Below are 21,684 nucleotides of genomic sequence, written 5' to 3' on the forward strand. Positions count from 1 at the left end.
AAGACATGGAAGCAGCCTAAGTGTCCATCAACAGATGAATGCATAAAGAAGATGTGGTGTATATATATACGATGGAATATTACCTAGCCATAAAAAAGAATGAAATAAGGCCATTTTCAGCAACATGAATGGACCTAGAAATGATCATACTAAGTGAAGTAAGTCAAAGACAAGTATCATAGGATATAACTTATGTGTGGAATCTAAAAATAGTACAAATGAACTTATTTACAAAAAAGGAAACAGACTCACCAACATGGAAAACATTGGAGTTTTTTTATAGTTACCAAAGGGGAAGGGGAGGGAGGGGTATATTGGGAGTATGGGATTAACAGATGCACACTACCATATATAAAACAAATAAACAACAAGGACCAACCAGGGAACTATATTCAGTATCTTGTAATAAACTATACGTAAAAGAATAAAAAAATTATATAGGTATATAGATATATAAATGTATAACTGAACCACTTGGCAGTACACCTGAAACTAACACAGTGTTGTAAATCAACTATAGTTCAATTAAAAAAATTTACTAGGCTAAAGGAATCCATGGGGAAGAGCATTCCAGGAGAGGGAACAGTGTGTGCAAAGGCCCTGAGGTTGGGTGGGGGGGGAATATGTAGCAACTACCACAGCCATGAAAACAGCTGATTATACAATGTTAGCATTGTAAACTTAGAGATATTTCCAGGGTGTTATGAACAGGTCCACCTTTAACATTTGCAGGGCCCGGGACAAGAGTATAAAGAAAGGCCCATAGACTAAGTATTTAAAATTATAAAACTAGCTAACAAACTATCAATACAATATGTTCTATCCTCCTACCTTATCCTCCTACCCCTGGCTTCCCAACCCCAGCTCCATCCTGAACCCTGAGGGTTAGGTGCACATGCATGAGGACCCCTCAGATAGCATATCCAAGCTTCTCCCCAGCAGCAAATAGCCATTGCCCAGCCATCTCTCAGCACCCCTCAGGGTGTGTTTGCCAGCTCTGTGGTCCACTTTCAGGATGGACCTAGTCTGGAGAGCTGTAGGTCATTCAAGGATCATTCAAGGAACATTCTGGAATCTTGAGTACCCAGAATATGGTCCAGGAGGGAAGGTCCAGTCTCTGAATGGACACATCCCTTTGGTCCATGGGTTGTTTGTCCTGTAAGGAGGGACCAGTCAAAAGGAGGGTCAGAGGGGAACCCCTAAAACACAGGCCCAGGCTCGGGCCCCTCACACCCACAATAATACTGGTTAATGGGACCTAGGGAAAATAAGTGAGGCCACGGGAGGGGAAGGCTTCCTGGTGGAGGAAATGCCCAAGCCCAATATCTTCCAGCAGAGGAAGCATCTGCTTCAAAATTGAAGTACATGACATAATAAATCTAATGTTCCTTGAAATCAAATATGAAATGTTACAATCAGGTGGCAGATGTTTTAGCTTTGGTTAAGGCATTTCTCTTTTAACTCTTTTATTTGGCAAGATTGCAAGTATTCTGATCAATTGCAATTTCAGTGAAGTCTTACTCTACTAGGCTCAAATATGGCTTAGGGAAGAGCAGAGGGGTCTGTCTGCTCATTTCTAAGTTGTTATCATGCGGATAAGAGAGATTTTTTAATTTAAGGGCTTAACTATGAAAACTTTTTTAGTGACTCATACAATGAGATTTAAATGCAGCCCTTAGTGTGAAATACCCATTTGCTAAGAGTGGAAAGGAGGAAAATATGATTGGGTGAACACAGATTGGAATGCAGAAATGTGAGCCCTGACATATCCTTTCCCTTCCAACGAAATGCTGACCTAGGGCAATCGTTCACCCACGCCCCCTCATCCCCAAATTAGCTGTCCTTGAGATTTAAGCACTAGAATTCTGAGAGATGGAAGGATCAGTTCTAATATTTATTTATTTGCCTATTTTACTGTGAAAATGAGAATTGTGCCTTTGTTTGTGGAAGTCCAAGGGTGGGGAGGATTAAATGCACTAAAGAGAGCCAGGAAACCTTACGTTTTTAAATATAGCAAGCTCGGTCATTTGGCCCAAGGGGAAATAGCAATGTCAGGAATGAGCTACTAATTACCAGCAACATCCCAGAAGGGAGGCGAGGAGAGTTGGTGGTGAAAGGGGCTTGGGGGCAAAGGCGTGTGACCCATGGGTGGTGTCTCCTCAGCAGCCTCGTCCAAGAGTCTTTGCAAGAACAGGGCAGCCTCTTAGGGAATTTGTTCCTAATTCTTCCTGCCCCATGCAAATCCCAACAAGAAAGGAATAATATAAAGGTAGATGAGGCCAAAATATCTGCAATGGAGGAGAAGGGGCCGGGGGTGGGGGGAGGGAGGTGAACTCCAAAGTTGCCAATTTGGAAGACTGGGAGAAAAGGCACACCCATACATCAATATTCAATTTAGGGAGAGTTTATTATTATTATAACTATGTTATCAATAGTGAATTTTTACTGAGTGCTTACTATGGGCTTGGCAGTGGTAAAGTTTATAAGTGTTGGTTCTATAAGGGATATACACACCCTATGAGGAAAGTGATATTATCCCGTTTTACAGCTGAAGACAAAGAGGCTTAAAGGGGTTGGGTCCAGGATGGTAGAGAAGATGATGGATTCATTTTGGATAGAGTGAATCAGTTCTAAAGACTGTCAAAAATGAGAAATTGAACCTGGAGGGTGGAGGCAGGGCAGGCAGGGGGGAGAAGGTCATGTAGATCTCCACTGTATACCTTTTTTAATATTTTGAGTTTTGAAGCAAATGAATATGCATGCTATCTGTTTAATAAATAAATAAAAATGTAAAAACAACAAAAAATCAGAAATTGATGTTAGGAAAGGTCAGGACTGAAAAAGTAGCTTCGAGAGTCAGGTGGTGTTGAAGACAAGGGTGTGGCTGTGAGTGGAAAACCCTCAGTGATAGGAACCCAGTAGTAACTGGTAAACCAAGAATGGGAGAGACTTTTCTCTGTTTGTCGTTTTTAATCAGCCAATCAGAAGCAAACTTAACACTCTCTTAGGTCACAGCTTAAGGACTCTTAACAGACAAGAGTTAACTCTGGGTTTGTAGAAGTATTTAGAAGGCATTAGGAGAGATTCTTACCGCCTGAGTAATCCAGGAAACATTTATCCTGAAGAGAAGGCTGAGGCAAACTTTTCTAAAGGTACTAATAGAAACTCTCCGGAATGACTCACAGCCCCATTCTTCCTAGAAGTAACTGGTTCAAGCATTTTAGTAAGAGGCCAAGAAAGATAAGCCACTGCGTGGAACTTAATTATGCATCACTTGGTTTCTTTGATGTTTCCTGAACTAAGTAGGATTATTAAATGTTTTATGTTTAATCTGTACCTATTGCAAGCAGAGGTTGGGTCTAAATGCCCAGGAGAACTATTTCTCCAAAGTTCCAGCACTTCCAGCTTCCTGGCCAGCCCTTTGTCAGCACCAAATCAATGATGAATGAACTGGGAGAGGGGAGGTGACTTTTCTGAGAACGGGTAGTCCTCTGTAGGAGAGACAAATGAGAACCACAGAACATCAGCTAACATTAGGCTAATAGGGACCTTGGAGATGACTAGGACAGTGGTTCTCACACCTGACCAAGCATCAGGATTTCATGGAGGACTTGTTAATACACAGGCTCCATCCCCAGAGTTTCTGATTCATGTCTGGGATAGGACCTGAGAATCAGCATTTCCAATGACTTCCAGATGATATTTTATTTCATCATACCTTGAGGCCCACCGAACTAGTATAATCTCTTCATCTTACAAACAGAAAACCAAAGCCCAGAGTGTATAAATAACTTGTCCTAGGTCCCCTAGTTAATGGCAGAGCTAGGATTAGAATCTTAATCTCTCTTTCTCTTTCCCTCATCTCTAAATTTTCAGCATGTATTTCCTAAAAGTAAAAACACTCTTTTGTAACCAGAGTACAATTACAATATCAGGAAATCAACATTAAAACAATATAAACAATCTACAGACCTTATTCAAATTTTGTCAATTGTCCCACTAGTGTCCTTTATTGGACCAGGATCCAATCCAGAGTCACACAAATTTAGTTGTGATGTCTCTGCAGTTTGCTTTAATCAGGAAAAATTCCTCAGTCTATCTTTGTTTTTAGGACCTTGATACTTTTTGAAGAGTACAGGCCAGTTATTTTGAAGAATGTCCCTAGATTCGGGCTGTCTGATGGTTTTTCATAACTAAATTCAAGTTCTGCTGTTTCAGCACAAATAGCACACCTTCTCAGAGTATCATGTCAGGAGGCACATGAGGTCCATTTTTCCATTTCTAATGATAGGAACCTTGACCCCTTGTTTAAGATGCAATCTGCTGGTTTTTCCCATGATACAGTTATCATTTCATCCCTCTGTAATGAATAAGTATCTTGTGAGGAGAAACCTTGAGACTATGTAGGTTTATTTCTTATCATACTTCACCCGCTGATTTTGTCATCCATGAATGATTTGTACCTGAAGCAACTGTTAATGTGGTGGTTGCAAAGTGGTGACTCTAATTCTATCCTTTCTCCTACATGTATTAGTTGGACTCCTACTGTAAGGAAAAGTTTCCCCTTCTCCCCCGTTCATTCATTCATTCATTCATTCATATCAGTATGGACTCACTCATGGATTCTTTTTTATTCTAGAATCTATATGTCTTAACACCTAAGTCCACTCTCTTTCCACTCTAGGGCCCAGCTGCTTATAATAGCATTATTTCAGAGATGACTTCTTAGTTTATCACATTGGTTCAAAAACCGAATTGCAATTTTATTCAGACCATAGACTTTATGATAGGTCTCCTCTTTCGTGACAGTACAGGTTCCAAGCTAGAGCCTAGGAATATCAACAGTCTTAAGAGTACTACCGCTGTTGCTCTGGGTCATATTTTCCAGGGTCATAATAACAATTTAAATTTTTTGCCTTAAAGCAATGCCTTCATCATTTCCCACCCACCTTAATTCGTCTTAGGCCATGTGTGTAAGGAGTCGAACCATGCTCATATTATGGTCCTTGAGCTAAAGGAGGATCCCATCCTTGAACTCAGAGAATGGGAGAAGGGTAGGCCCAGCTGGTCATGGCCAAACCTAGGTTTCTAAGAAGGAAAAAACTGCTTTAGTTGGCAAGTTCTCTCTTTCCTGGTCCTCCCACTCCATTGTCCCTGGGGTACCTGAAGGAGGGACATTTGACTTGCATTTGTACTTGGTTGTATAAGTCTAAAGGAGAATGCCAACTCACAAGTCAATATTTGCCATTTTTGACTACTAACTACATGATTTAAAAAAAAACGAAAACAAGACTTTACCACATCCTTGATTTCACCATCATGTCATTGTGCAAGAAAAATAAATCAGCTATTTAGCAGAAGCAAGATGTGACTTTTTAAAAAAAACCTAAGTGCTTTTTGCTTTTAGAAACAAATATAGCTGACTCAGAACCATAAAGAAATGAAAAATTTCATTTTGGGGTACACATACCTCTGTTCTCTAAGATGTATTCTAAGGGAAATTCCTCTCAGAATTTAGCCACTTATAACCAGTATTAGAATGCTCTGGGAATAAGAACTCAAACTGAACCAGGTTGAGTTGAAATGTCTAACGCAGTGGTTCTCAAACTATGGTGATACTGCCCCATGAAGGGGCATTTGGTGGAGGGTGGATGTGTTTTTCTGGTTGTCACAATCAGTAAGGTCGGGGTGCTACTGGCATTTAACATGCAGGTGCCTAGATGATAAACATCCCGCCATGCATGGGACAGTTCCATATGCATGAGTTGCCCTGCCCAAAATACCGATAACATCCATGGGGAAACAATCAAAGAGCTTTCCCAGGAATTTGGAATTAGACTAAGACTCCACCTCAGTATAACTGCTCTCTTGAATTGAGGAGTTGTAACCCCAAGAACTGTTGGCTGTGGACATGATTTACATAGTGGATTGGGCAGTAGAGAGAGCTCATCTACAGTGAGAGGGGACTGACACAGATACGTAGATAGAAACGGGGAGAAGTGACAGAGTGAGGCTCTTGCTGACACTCTGCTTCAAGCCCTTGGCTCTGTTTACACTTCAGGCCCATCTATAACCCTGTTGTTGGTTTCTGTGACACCCTGTTGCTTGCAAACAAGGGTGTTAACTTCAGAGAAACTGCCATCTGCCATCACCTGGATGAGCAATGGAGAAAGCTAGTGTGTCCGGGGCAAGAGGGAGGCATCCATGCACCACTGGATGCTGCCTGAAGGCCTTAAGGTTCCTGGTCAGCTACTGCTGGACCAACCAAATGTGGCCTGAGAGGCGGGTGCTAGGAGATGGGTCTCTCCAGAAACTGCATTGTGACTGGAGAGGGCAGTTCCAGAAGAGGAGGAAGTGCTGGACAGCAAATTGTACAAGAGCTCACAGCATCCCCAGTAGGAGGTCAGCCCAGACTGAGACTGGAACTTCTTAAATCTCTTCCATGGAAAGGACCGGCATGAGTTTGGATTAGGTGAGCCTGTTTAATGTAGACCTGACTGCCAGGAGGTTACATCTATGGATTAGGGGTCAGTTAGGAAAATAGCTCCCAGCTGAAAACAGGAAGTTCACTTTCTTTAAAAGGAAAACAAAATCCCTCACACTCAAGGGAAAACATCTCTTAAAATGCTAGCCTTGGTTTCTTAATTAGCTTTTTATCTACTCAAGTAGGATACTCAAGTTTGTGTTGAAGATGGTAGGTTTCATTTCTGTCACTATTAGAACTCCACGAGATAGAGGGGGAAGTGGTGGTTTCGTGGTGTATTTCTATGGGCCGCTGCTTCATTTCTTGGCTGTAGTTTCTTTAGCTTTTTGAAAAGAGACATCACAGAGGGAAAATATAATTCCAAGAACTTTGGGGTTTGCTAGCCTACAAACCATTTAACAATGATAAAGGTATGGTTCGGGAGGGGCAGTTATCATTTTCACCTGCCATTTCCAGGCAGTGAGTATAGACAGATGAAGGAAATGTGGTACATGGCATGGTGTTCTGGGACGTGGCTTGGGTTGTGAGATCTGAGTTCTTCCCTGCAAGGCTTCCATCCCAATCTTGCTTTTCTTGGATTTCAAAGACAATGCTGGGATTCCCTCGATTGATCATCAACGCTTTTCCCCCGTGATCTTACCCTTGTTACTTCCCACCCAGCATTCCCTTAAGAGTCCTCTCATTCCTACACCTGTCAACATAGGATTAGCTTCAGAACCGGTTGCTTTAAAACATGCATCTTTCAAAAAATGTATCTCACTTTCAGGAATGGAAACAATTTTAAGAACAAGGCAAAAATCAAGTCGTGTGAAATACTCATCTGATTAAACCCCTACAGCTGTCTAAAGGAAGATGTTTCTTACGTTAACATGTCTTCAGCAGCAGAATTTTACCAATTCAGTCATTCTTGTTATTCAACCCTTCCAAGCCCAGAAAGCTCTAGACTGACAGGTAGAAAATAGCACCTGACACATGGAGGGCAATCAGTAAATGTTAGTTGAATTGAATTGAAGCCAAGCCTGAGTTCTAATCCTATTTGTGCTATCAGTTATCAGGGTGAGCTGGGCCTTGCTTTTTGCATTTGTCATAGGGGAAGATTAAAGGACTATCTTATCTGTAAGGTCTCTTGCAACTCTAAAATCTATGAGAAATAAAATGTTTTGTAGTGCAGTTAGTATTCTGAGCCATTTCTCAAGGCTTTTGTCTAACTTTTTGAGAGTTAGTTACATTATTGACCCCTGTGCCCCTGTCCAGTTTGCTTATTACATGCTCAGTGGCCTTCTCTCTGATCCATGAATAGGCCAGGTTCTCCTGCCCCTGAGAAATTGCTCTTGCTGTTCCTTCTGTCTGGGTTGCTTTCCTCCCACACTCTGCAAGGTTGGTTGCTCCTCAGCACTCGGGCCTCAGCTGAAATGTCATCTTCTAAGAAGTCTTTCCTGACGACTTGAATATCTGACACTCTCTATTACATCATCCTATTTATTTCTATGCAGTGCTTATTACAACTTATCTTTATCTTATATGTTTACTGTTTGTTTTAACTCCCTCCCCCTAGACTACAAGCTCCACAAGGGCAGGAAACTGTCTATATTCTTTTTCAATATGCCTTCAGAACCAGGCTTCCAGGAACCCATATACATGTAACGCCTTTTCCAAAATAGAAGAGGCTGCCTCTTCCTCTGAGAAGCCCCAGCCCCTTGCTGGGCACCTGGCTTGGTGAGCCAGGCATGGGATGGATTTCAGCCCTTCCTAGTCCCTTCACCAGGTACCATTGTTCAGTGAACAACCTACACAACTGTGTGCACTCTCTCTGCCTAGCACCATGCAAAGTGCCTGCAGATAACAGAAACATGTTAGTTGGATGAATAAATCAACTCTATTGAGGTTGAATTTACTTACAGTAAAATGCACCATTTTAAGTGTTCATTTCAATGGATTTTGATAAATGCATGTACGCAGGTAACCACTACTGCAGTCAAGATATAGAAATTCCATTACCCTAAAAATTTCCCTTATGTCCTTTTGCAGTTGTCTCCCCTCCCACACACCCCACCCCACCCTACCAACCTCAAGCAATCATTGAATCTTTTCATGGTATTTAGTTACATCTCGCCTCTTTGCAAAATAATTTTTTAAAAAAATATTTATTGACTTATTTATTTGGCTGCACTGGGTCTTAGTTGCAGCCTGTGGGATCTCCCCTGACCACGGATCAAACCCAGGCCCCCTACATTGGGAGGGCAGAGTCTTAACCACTGGACCACCACGGAAGTCCCTGCAAAAGAATTTGAAACTGACCTTAAAAGGGAATAAATATATCAAGATCAATAAAAGGGAAGGAATAAAGAGGAGAAAGCAAGATTAACAGGCACAAGGGAGATATCCCAACTATAAGGGTCATAGAGCATCTATGAGTGACCTTGAAGGCTGAGGCTTAGCTGTAGCCTCCTTATAGGCCAAGACAAGGAGGGAAAAGTTGTACTTCAATTATCATCTGAGAGGAGGAAGCATTTCATTCATCTCAGGGGAGGTGACCTTTCCCTAGCACAAGGATCCGAGATATTCTTCACTTGGGTTACCAGATAGAAGTTTTGGGAGCATACTCTGAATGGCATCTTCAATGAGAGTTTCATAGCAAATGCAGTAGGGATAGTCACATGTCTATTTCGTCCAGATAATCTTCCGTAAACATTCCTATAGCAAATATTAGCCCTAAATAAGATGATCTCACTGGGTTTTTTCAGAAAAGTGGGATAGTAAACAATTCAAAGTTATCTTCTCTAGTGAGATCTGGAACTCAGGAATCCTTTGCTGTCATGAGCAGAGCATTTGCTTTGAAACCCAGGTGGGCAGGTAGGAGGGTTAATGCCCAGTTGTAAAACTTTAAAGGGCTTGGCCAGGATCCCTGTTTTGATCAAAGGCCTCCCCATCCCTGCCTGGAGCTGTGCTGTGAGCGGGGGATACGTCTGAAAAAAAGCCAGGATTTTCTCAAGGAATAAGTTTTGGAGCTGAGCCAACATGAGCCATGGCTCCGATGAGATGCCAAACGTCTGCGTAGTAGAACGTTCAAACACTAGAAATTGAAAGATATTGTGGGCAAGTGTCGACAGCTTCTCACTGCAGCCATAGAAATTTCTTTGTAATGTCCTTGGGAGACTGAGTTCTAAGCCACCTCATACTTGCCTGTTGATGGGTTAGAGAGGCCCTGAAGTTAATACCCTCTTTCCTACTGGGTTCGAATCAACTGAGAAATAAGACAAAGGGGTCAAGCAAATGGGAGCTAAAGTAATCTGTTCTGGGGAAGTGCGCCTGGTGTCTGTGGGCAAGTGAATTTTCCAGGTCTGAACCCCAGAATCAGGCAGCCTTTCACACCCCATCATAGGCAATACCTGGCCAGCACAGGCTTCTGTAAGAAGTGGGACAAGGAGGAACTGAGAACATCTGGTCCCTAATGGGAATTTGCTCCCAATGGGGGGAGGGAGAAAGAGGAAGGGGCTAGGCACCACCACCTCCCATTCATCCTCCAAACTCACCAGCCAGTTGCTCCCTTCCTCTGGGCTACCAGAATAATTTATTCCCAATTTATTTGTCTGTGGGGACAAATTAGACACAAAAGTACCACGGAAGGGCTTGAAGGCATGTGGTGGACTTGTTTGATATTATTTAAATGTTGGGGGCTGCCTTCTCAAGACAGCAGTCTTTGTGCAGCATCTTCGGAGGCTGAAGTTAAACCTTTCTTTTTGAAAATAAGTAACTACCAGCATTGTTTTCTTTCTACTTTTTGACTATACCTGCAGTTAATTTTGGCAGAGGGTGTGTCTATGTTATCTGAAAGTGGTCTCAGCCATTACGATCTATATTAAAAGAAAGAGGAAGCGGGTGGGTCCCAGTGCACCTTTGTTTTACACCACTTAACACTCACTTGTTCCTTCAAGGTCATGCTTTTCACTCCTTGATTTGGGGGCTGGTATCTCAAACAAGATTTTGCTAGAGCACTAAGAACAGTGATCTTGACATATTCATGTTGTGGGATCTGCAGATGGTTCTGCTCAGTGGAGTGCTGGTAAAGGCATAAAAAAAGACTCCCTGAAATAAAGCAATTCTGATTTATAGTGTTTTCTGTCGTATTCTCCAATTTCTATGGGGTAAGTTCTCCCTCCATGGTTGGTTTCAAGATATCAATGTGGCATCGCCAAACACAGAGTTGGGAAGAGGCACACCATCTTATGGTATTTCTACCAAACAGATATAATAGACCCAAATAATCTCAAGAGAATAGATATTATATGTTAGTTTTTTTAAAGCCAGTAAAATAATTAGGAAGTGATACATTATGAGCATTTATTACATTTGTTTTCCATATAATTTAATTGTAAGTTTATATAATTTAATTTGTAATAATGGTTGCTTTTAACAAATTAGCTCAAAAAATTCCTGAAATTTAAGGATCACTTCTTGTAAGCTGGTACACGCCAGCTCCAGCACATCACTCGTTCTGATTAACATAATTAAAAGCCAAAAAAAGATCAGCATCACTACGAGGGGAAAAAGTACCAATCAATGGTCAATACTGCAAAGTCTACGTTGGACAGAGCCCCAACCCTGCCATTTCTTGGGGAAAAGAGCTTCATGTTTCGATGGGCTGTCCAGCAACCTCAACGGGCCTACAGTTTTGAGAGAATAGAGAGGATTTGCCCTTTGAAGAAAATGGGATAATTTCTACTTTCAGTCAATCTAGAGAGAGGAACAATTCCACAAGGCTTAGAGCCCACCTGTCAGAACTTCGACAGTTGTGACAACAAATGTTTTGACATTTGACGTCAGTTTGAGTCTTGAGCAGTTTGCAGTGTTTCAGGGATGCTGTGGCTGGTGGGGCTGATGATCAACTAGGCTGCCCAGCAAAGGAGGTGAGAGGGAGACCAGGGCGGACAGGCTGTGGCAGAGTCAGAACGGACCCCCTCCTATGTTCATCAGGCCAGAGGTTAGAGCATCAGTAATCTCCCCACAAAGAAAAATCTGGAAATGTTTTCATCTCATTTTAAAGGGACTTTTTAACCTTAAAGATAGTCAGCAAATGGAGATGATCGTATCAGAACAAGAAACTAGCATTTCCTTCTTTTTAAAAGAAAACAAGATTATTTTGTCTCTGACATACACACGTGCAGAGTGGAAAGAGAGGTGTGTTTGGAGTCAGCACCCCTCCAAGCAGCTTGGAAGGGGGCAGAGCACAACCTTTAAAAGAATGACATAGCCATGGGACGTGACAAAAACTGGTTAGAACCAACTAGGTCCAAGATGGCAGAAGATTTGACTTCCAGTAGACCTTGAGCCTCCTTATACACTCATTGTAATGCATTAGCATGCTAAATGACACACCCACCAGTGCCATGACAGTTCTGAGGCCGACCATAAGAGGTCAAAAAGTGGGTGGTGGCTCAATTCCTGGAAATCCCTGCACCTTCCCCGAAATAGTTGGAATAATCCTCCCACTCATTAGCCTATGAAATTTCCCAGCCCATAAAAACTAACCAAGCCATATTTCAGGGCCTCTCGCCTTCTGAGATGGCCCACACTCCATCTGTGGAGTGAGTTTCTCTCTAAATAAATCCACTTCTTCCCTATTGCTTTGTCTCTCACTGAATTCTTTCTGCAATAAGACATCAAGAACCTGAGTTTCATTAAGTCCTGAGACCAGGTGTGTGATCTCAATTAAAAGACTGCAGGGGTGGGGAACCTCCCTCGTGGTTCAGTGGTTAAGAATCCGCCTGCCAGTGCAGGGGACATGTGTTCGGGGGGCCCTGGTCCGTGAAGATCCCACATGCCACAGAGCAACTAAGCCTGTGCACCACAATTACTGAGCCTGAGCTCTAGGGCCTGCAAGCCACAACTACTGAGCCTGTGTGCCACAACTAGTGAAGCCCGTGAGCCACAACAAGCCACCCACAGTGAGAAGCCCACGCACCACAACAAAGAGTAGCCCCCGCTCGCAGCAACTAGCGAAAGCCCAAGCACAGCAACGAAGAGCCAACACAGCCAAAAATAAATAAATTTATATTTTAAAAAAAGACTGTGGGTTCAAGTCCCAATCTGAGTTGCACAGTTATAAAATAACCTAACCTCTGTTCCCTCCTCTGCAAAACCGGGCAGAGTGGGCTTAACGGTGTCCTGTGTCACTGTGAGGTCAGATGAGAGTGTGTGTGTCAAAGTGCCTTGCAGGCTCTAAAGCACTACCAACCCTTTAAAACCAACATGCTGCCTTTGTAAAATTAAAAATTCTTTTCTTGTCTTTTCAAACATTTTCTTGCCAGAGTGTACAGGACTTTGGAATGAGAAACTTGCCTTGCAGTCCCTACTCTGTTAGTTCACTGCGCACCCTGCTGAGAACAGTCATTTCTCTGAGAGGCAACTTCCTCATCTCCAAAATCGGGGGAGAACCAGTTGATTCCCGTTAACATTCTAAAATCCCCTTCACTCTTTTCTTTCAGCTCCTCTTACTACAAGCTTTATCTGTGCTTTGACTTAAAAGCTAACTCTCAATTCTTTCCACATTTGTGAGGCCCCGTTGCTTATAAGAGGCCCTCTTCACAGGGGTAACATTTCTATCTTTGTTTTCAGACCTTGACGGAGGACAAAGAGGATGATTCTGTTTTCTCCCTCAAGTTTCTGAGTCAAACCAAGGAAAACAAACACAAAAGATCCCAAATCACAGCGGTTATATATCCCTTAATATGGTAAAGACCCTGAAAAATGACCCGGGGTTCTTCCATCAATTTGGTCTATTTGCTGAGTTCAAGGTCATTTCAGGTTCAGCAGAATGTCATGCTGTTTTCCCAGCCTTTGGACAGCAAGAGAATGCAAAGCATGTTTTGTAATTAGGTTTTACACACACAGGGTTCCAAGATAAATTCAATACATATGTTCTGATTCATTCACACTTTATTCACTAAATATTCAATATCTAAGAAGGCTTCAGGGTGTTAATGAAAAATCTCATCAAAGTATTCTTTCCTTTGAACTCAGCAGTAATATTTTCCTAAGAATAAGAATGAATAATAGCCAGTAGAGTTTGTGGGTGTTTGAAACACTGCCAAAATCCCTCTTTTCTTAACTTCAGGGTTCCTTTAAAATGGATAATGTACGTAATCATAATTTTTTAAAAAATTTCTATACATGGGGTGTGTGTGTGTCAACTATGCAGGTATGTGCCAGGAATTGTGCTAAGCACTCTACATACATTGTCACTAATGTTTATAACAATGTTTGAAGGTAGGTATTACTTCTCTTATTTATAGGCTCAGAAGGTTTTATGGTTTGCCCAAGGCCAGAGCTGACAGTCACTATGCCAAGATTCTACTGAACTCTCTCTGTTTAAATCTTCTTAGTTAATTTTGTTCAATTCAGCAAATATTTATCGAGTGCCTCTATGTGCCAGGTGCTGTCCCAAGCCTGAGAAGAAAAACAAGGAAAGACCTTGAGATGCTCCCAGTGAAGGGCTTCTTATTTTTATCCATCAGCATGTGATTGGAGACGGAAGGTAATTGGCGGGTTTATGGGGTTGTGTCAGTAAGGATGTGTTTGACTGTAAATAACAGGAAACCCAATTCAAACTTCCTTAAACAATAAGGAAGACACACAGTGGCTGAGAATGCTAGTTATCCCCAAAGATTCATTTCCCCCTTCTACCAGAAGAACCCCCAATTTTTAGCCAGACGTATGACGTCCCAGAAGAAAGGCATTTTTCAGCCACACCTGAAGCTAGGTGTAGCCATGTAACTAAGTTCTGGCATGTAAACAGTGTTACGTGTGTCTCCTGGGAAGTGACTTTCCCTTTACTCTTTCTTGCTGACTGGACTCAGGTGTGATGGCAGTAGTTGGAGCAGCCATTTTGGACTACAGGGGAAGACATTATGTGTTAAGATGGCAGAGCTACCAGATGGAAAGTATACTATCCCTGGACTATCTGCCTGGACTATTTTTTTTTAAACCTGAGAAAGAAATAACCCTTTAGCTTATTTAAACCACTTTTCCTGGGGTTTACAGTTACTTGCAACTGAACCTAATCCTAACTCATATATTCCCATAGCTCGAAGTCTAGAGGTAGGGTGGCTTCAGTGTTAATTTGATTCAGCAGCTCCGTGGTAATATCAACAAATCAGTTTTGTTCTAGGTCTTTGTTTTGCCTTTGGTGTCGATTTCATCCTATGGCTGAGGCAAGATGGCTGCTAACAAAAAGACCGATATGTGCTTCCTTATCAATTTTCAGAGAGAGAGAGAGAGAGAAAGAGTGACATCCAGAAGTGTTCCCATAAAAACAATGTAGTTTCTTTCCCAGAAACCCTCCGACATCTTCTTGCTTTTCACTGCCCTTAATAAGGTCAAATGCAGCCAGGGGAATGCCATGAAATGATTGGCTTAGTTCTGATAAAACCAATCACTGTGACAAAGGATCTGGGCTTACACTAATTGACTTGAAGTGATCAGGGTCCACTGCTGGAGGTGGTGTATTTTTTCCTTTTAAATTCGGTACAATATATTCATTTAGGGTCAGTACAGTCATTCTTGGCACTGATGAATTTAACCTTCACAGTTTATACTGTCCTTGAAGGGATCCAATGGTCCACTGTGTAAGGGGGTTAGCATAACACCTTCCTTGTGTGGCTGCTAAGAGGAATCAATGAAATGTGTAGCCCCCCTATTTCAGGAAATAGGAAGAGGCTGGTGGGCGAGAGGGAGTCATTTTACTGGTGAGTCCAAACAAAGGATCCACGGAGTCCCCAGATAAATCCCTTGGAAATGTGCATGGCTTGTCCGTACTACACCCCAGGGTGGTGTGACTCAGGGAGGGCTACTACCTGTGAATTTCTCTTCTATCCCCAACCCCTCCTCCAAGGCTACTTGAGGTGCCTATAATTCCGGGAATTTCTATTCTTTGGGATGAAAATATCTTTCCAGAAAGTCCTCAGTAACCTAGAGGGAGCGACACATTAAACCGCAACACAGATATGCTGACTGAATAAGGTCCCATTCCTCAACCCCCAGCACCGCCACTACCTCCTCTTACACCAGGGACACTGAGCAAAGTGGGCATCTGGGGTGTCATCATAGAAGAGAAAAAGTTTCCAAGTTCTGGCTAATCAAAGGGGGCACGGTGGGATATCAAAATGAGGGTCCCGAGTCGGTCAGGAGAGGAGACAGGGATAATAAGAGTGATCAGGAAGTGGAGATAGTGGGAAAACATCAAAGTCAATTTCAATGACTTAATAATTTAGCCCAGGGCTAGCCCCATGCAATCTATTCTGAATGACAAAATAGCTATCATTTGAGCCTGTGGCTGTTGAGAGACCACAGCTCTATTACTTCCCATCTTGGATGCACCACTGGTTGCCAGAATCTTTGAAGCTTTGTTTCTCCCTCAGCTATCTGGCCTGTGGCATGCCCACATGGCTCAGCACACAACCTTGTTAAGATGACAGGACTCCATTATTCTCCCCCAGATGGAAAGGAGGACATTCATTCAGTACGGAAATCGTGTCAGAGAAGGAGCGAAACCAGAAATACTGGCCCAAAATAGGATTAGAGTGGAAAACAAGTCTTTTCTAATATTTTCAACCAACTGTAAGAGCAATTCTACAGTAAATATCTTTTTTTCTGTAGTAAATTTATTTGAGTAACATCTTCCAACGGGGCGTCAGTTCATTAACTTATTTAAGCTTATCGCTTACAGTAATTAGATATGTGACATTTAATCCCAAACTGTCGGGACCTAACTTATTTTTCTGAAGGGCCATTCCTGAAGTTCTTCTGAAGTGTTTTATTTTACCCTTACATTAGTATTTCTCTAAGTGTCATCCCTAGACCATTCATATACAAATCACATGACGGGGAAGGGTGGTGTTGATGGGGTTGAGGGATAAAAATGCAGATCTCCAAGCTCCACCCACAATCTACTAAACTAGACTCTGGGAACAGGGCCTAGAAATGAACATTCTAAGCCAGTGAGTCATGTGATTTTAATACACTGCAGGTTTAAGCACATTGATTCCTAGAGCATGCCCATCATGATACCTTACAGTTGATGGTACTCTATGCTTTACAAAGACTTTTGTATAGTATCTCATTTGAGCCTCACCACAAGCCTCAGGGAAGAATGTCAGAGCTGGTATCATCATTTCCATTTTATGAAGGAGAGCCCACAGCTCTGTGTGGTCAAGTAACTTGCACGAGGTCACATGCTCATAAGTGGGGTAGCCTGGACTGTAATTCAGGTCTTACAGCACCAAGTTCAGTGCTTCTGCCATTACCCCGATGGTAACAACATTCCAATTGACTAAATGTGGAATTTCATCTTTAGCCACAGCCTAAAGGGAAATAGTCTGAGCAGTCACAGAAAGGAGCATCATTTATGGAAAGGGAAAATAAAATTATAAAAACTTGGAAGAGATCAACAGCCAGCATACGTAAGGTCATTAGTGGTCTAATCATAATGTGGAATCAAACTACAGGTATAAGAAATAATTATTTTCTTTACATATTTAGATTTGGCCTGGTTGACTCTATAATCTGAGCAGGAACAATCACGTTTTTACAGTAGTGAACCATGTGATCAGAAATTCAAGTAAGTTACATTCATTTATTTTTAGTGATAATGGTGTTGGAAGGCAGCTATGCTCACCACTATACCACCAGTGCTCGTTTTTTAGTGATAATGGTATTGAATGAAAATCCATGTGACTCAAATCTGAGTCAAGGACATTCGGGGAATTATTCACACCTCTTTTCCTTTTGTCAGCAATCCACGATGTCCCAGTTTCATTCTGAAATTTTAGTGGAATTAAATCTGAGGAACTCAAAAAACTATATCATGAAGTTTGGTTCAATTACAATTTTTAGCCAAGCCAAGCCTGCTAATGAGACACACGTGGGCGACTAGTTTCGCAACCATAGTGTTAGGCAGATGGGTAGTCCCTGCTGAACCCCTACGTACATGGGTGATGGTTAATTTTATGTGTCAACTTGACTGGACCACGGGGTACCCAGATATCTAGTTAAATATTATTTGGGGTGTGTCTGTGACAGTGTTTCCGGAAGTGATTAGTATTTGAATTAGTAGACCGAGTAAAGCAGACTGCTCTCCCTAACGTGGGTGAGCATCATCCATTCTGTTGAGGGCCTGAATAGAACAAAAAGGTGGAAGGAGAGCACATCTGCTCTCTGCTTAACCTTGTCTAAATCAGGACTTTGATCTTTTCCTGCGCTCAGATTGGAACTTACACCATTGCCCCCCACCCAGGCCCTCAGGTCTTGAGGCCTGGATTGGAACTACACCTGCTTTCCTGGGTCCCTGACTTGCAAACGACTGATTGTGGGATTTCTCAGCCACCATAATGGCATGAGCCAATATTTTTTTTTTTTTTTTTTTCTTTTTTTTTTTTTTTTTTTTTTGCGGTACGTGGGCCTCTCACTGCTGTGGCCTCTCCCGTCGCTCCGGACGCGCAGGCCCAGCCTCCATGGCTCACGGGCCCAGCGCTCCGTGGCATGTGGGATCTTCCCGGACCGGGGCACGAACCCGTGTCCCCTGTATCGGCAGGCGGACTCTCAACCACTGCGCCACCAGGGAAGCCCGAGCCAATATCTTATAATCTCAAAATCTCTCTCAACAGAGAGAGAGAGAGAGAGGGGGGGAAGGGTTGGTTTTGTCTCACCTTGATGTCTCGGTGGCCACACTGTGGGGCCATTTAGCCTTGACCCCTTGCCAGCTGCTGAATTTCTAACATAATGCTAAGGAGACCTAGGTTTTGTGTTGGGCCTCTGGGGCGGTTAGTTCGGCTTTGCTTCATGGCCTCGGGCTTGGCAACCTTCTTACGGTGTGAGAGCATTAAGTGGCTGGTTCATAAAGTCGGAAGGCCCAGACCCTTTTGCAGCATTGCTTCAGAAAACATCCTCTGGTGAGACACTGCACAAGCTGAATAAGTCCTTTGTTAACTTGGAGTCTGCACGAATGTCTACATCACATTTGGTAAAAAATGTAGATTACACTGCTGGGCTTACATCGCTGTAATTAAAACATTTTGTTAATAGTCACTTATGGATTAATTATAGTTGATCCGGAGTTAGAATAAATCCAGGCCATTTTGGGGCAATCTGGGTATACCATGTGATTGTATTTCTCTAAGTACCAGTCAGGCTGTATATTTTTCCATGATCCCTCTTGTCTAATCTTCTGTTTTTTATTTTTTTGACCCCAGAAATGTATCTGTCCTCCACCACCGGAATAAATATACGAGCTTGTTTTCTAATTTTCAAAATAGTTTGCGGTTGTTGTTTATTCTTTGAACCATCTGGGTTTATCAAAATGTAGGATGCATGTAATAGGTATGAATTGTTCCACTGCACTTAAGGTGCAAGAAAAATCACTTTGCTTTGTAGGCCAGGATTAACTCTTTGAGCCCAGTAGTGATTATTCAGGAAGGGGGTCCTCGCCCCCTGCCTCCCCAGGTTGTACCAGGCCCTCAGGGCCTTCTCAGTCTAGGAAGATTGGGAAAGAGGCCTCTGTCATTAATCCATTTGGTCACCAGAGAAGATGCTCCTGGCCCCAGTGTGCATAGACCTCCCGACAGCTGGTAGGCCCTGTAGCTGTACTCTCTCCTCACCAGGCCAGACAGCATGGCAGCTGCTCCCAAGCTGAGGGGCTTGGTGACTGGCCTTGATAATATCCCTGCAGCCATCCCCCACTCAAGGCCCTGCCACCCCCTGGGCACTGTGTGTCCCCCTCTCCTAGTGACCTCAAACCAGAGAACCAACCACTCTCAGCCTGGCATCAAGCCTCTCCCCAACTCCAGACACCTCATCCCCCCCATCTCCCCCACCCCAGCCTCCTCCTGCCTGGGAACCAGGCTCGCAAACAAAAGCTTGATCCTAAAACACAAAATGCGTCCCTTGGGAGCCAGGAACACAGGAACACAAAGGCTGACTGCCTTCTCTGAGAGGGGTAAGGGGAAAATTCTCTTCAGTCTTTGCTCTTTGCTGATGAGTCCACAGCAGCAAAAAAAAAAAAAAGCTTCCACAAAACCATAAACCACCCAAAACAGTCAAGACACCAGATACTTTCTCAATAATTCACTCAAAGTATGACATATATGTATATATAATTATTCTCCTGTTTTTCCTACAGTTTTGCTTAAATAATGTTTCTTTTATCTATTGTTATATTGCTTATACTCCCTTCCCTCCCCCAGTATATTTTGTCCCTAAAGCTGTTGAATTTGTTTCTGGAATATCTATTTGATTCAATTAGTGATTTTTCCCCCCTCTCATTGCTTTGATGTCAATACCATACAATTTTCATAAAGATTTAGTTGTTATATGTTTCAAAATCTAATAGGATACTTCAATAAATTAAAAAAATTTGATATTCTTGACTGCTCTTTCTTTTGGACTAATCTCACATTATTTGTCAAGCTGTATAAATTATCTTTAGGGAACTTTAATTCCACTAAATTTGCATACTAATTTAAGATATATTATATTTACTGTATTCTCTTCTTAACCAGAAGCAAGGAAATTTTGCCATTTTTTGGTCTCCCTTTACTTTTCCTATTATGGTGTTTTACATTTCTTTCAATTAGATAAATATTTTTTATTCCAAGTTGAGTCAATCAAGAATTTATGTTTTTTGTTACTCTTATAGAATGGAATCTCTTTTTCTATGTGTACCACTACCGTAAAGAATAACACCGAATTTGGGGGATTTGTCTTATACACCATAGCTCTTTGTTACCTCTTGTCTCCTGGGTTTTATAAGTATGTAATAATATCGTCTCTCAAAGATACTTTAATTATTCCTTTCCTGTGTAGATGCCTCTGTCTCTTACCCTTCTCAGAACGTTGTTGTCAGCCCTTCAATATCATGCTGAGTGCAATGAGGGGCAGAGGGCATACTGGCTCTGATTCTGCTTTGAAGGGATTCTCCATTTTATATAACATTGGCTCATAGTTTTGGTTTTTTTAAGAAACTTTAATACAGAAACGCTTTTTGTTAAAATATTTAGAGTTTTCAAAAGGAATAAATGTTGATTTGATTTATCTGTTGGCATATTGAGATGATGAAGTCATTTTACAAATTTTTCCTATCAGCATGATGATTTAAAACCTATCCCTTGGGACTTCCCTGGTGGCGCAGTGGTTAAGAATCCGCCTGCCAATGCAGGGGACACGGGTTTGAGCCCTGGTCCAGGAAGATCTCACATGCTGCAGAGTAACTAAGCCCGTGTGCCACAACTACTGAGCCTGCACTCTAGAACCTGCGAGCCACAACTACTGAAGCCCACACATGTAGAGCCTGTGCTCCGCAACAAAAGAAGCCACCGCAATGAGAAGCCCGTGTACCGCGATGAAGAGTAGCCCCGCTCACCACAACTAGAGAAAGCCCGTACGCAAAATGAAGATCCAATGCAGCCAAAAATAAATTAATAATAAGAAAATAAATTAATTACAAAAATAAAATTTTTTAAAATTTTATTTAAAACAAAACAAAAAACAAAAAACAAAATAACCTATCCCATGGATATGTGGGCAATGCAGTCATATCTGGATTTGGCTCATAACTCAAAGCTTAAAAAACAAAGAAGCAAACAAACAAGTAAACAAATCAACCCAGTAGCTCAGAAAGGCCTGAGCTTCTTTATGAAAGAAGCACAGTTTACTTGGGAGTGTTCATTCCCAGGAGGTCCACCACTAGCGGTCCTTTGAAAGGTGCTCAACTGATACCCAGACCATTTCTTGACCCCTCCTGCCCACTCCTGCATTTATTTGTCCTGTGGACTGTGGCGAGGCCTCTGCCTGGCCCTGAGGATGTACCTCTCTAACAATCTTCAGCTGAGCTTTGCAACCATGGTGCATTCTTTCTGGTCATTCAATCACAGGGATAAACATTTTAGTTACTGCCTCATACTATGAACCATAGCAATTTTATGTCATAAGATGACTTTCATGTCCTACTATAAGTAGGGTTGGGCTTTTATTGCTAGATGTACACTGACAATTAGCAATAAATAGTAGTTTCTGGTAAGTGGATACTGGGGTGAAATATTACAACCCTGAGTTACACAATCTTGGTTAGAAGAATTGTGTGATGACCTGATATATTTTGGACTGTGCCCAATAAAAAAATTTGGACTGTGCCCAACACTCTGTATTGGGCA

General features: G+C 42.2%; 1 protein-coding gene and 1 long non-coding RNA gene across 2 annotated transcripts in view; one reads left to right on the forward strand and one right to left on the reverse strand.

The window, feature by feature from the left end:
- The window catches only part of RALGPS2 (Ral GEF with PH domain and SH3 binding motif 2), a 322,932-nt gene that overhangs the window by 237,510 nt on the left and 63,738 nt on the right, over nucleotides 1–21,684 (reverse strand). The gene's annotated exons all lie outside the window — the stretch shown is intronic.
- LOC109552945 (uncharacterized) lies at nucleotides 6,399–21,035 on the forward strand. The gene is made up of 3 exons (XR_002179879.3): nucleotides 6,399–6,472; nucleotides 13,917–14,018; nucleotides 20,618–21,035. It is a non-coding gene; the product is annotated as an uncharacterized lncRNA (long non-coding RNA).

The sequence above is a fragment of the Tursiops truncatus genome, chromosome 1 (assembly GCF_011762595.2).
Source record: "Tursiops truncatus isolate mTurTru1 chromosome 1, mTurTru1.mat.Y, whole genome shotgun sequence".
Lineage (NCBI taxonomy): Eukaryota > Metazoa > Chordata > Mammalia > Artiodactyla > Delphinidae > Tursiops > Tursiops truncatus.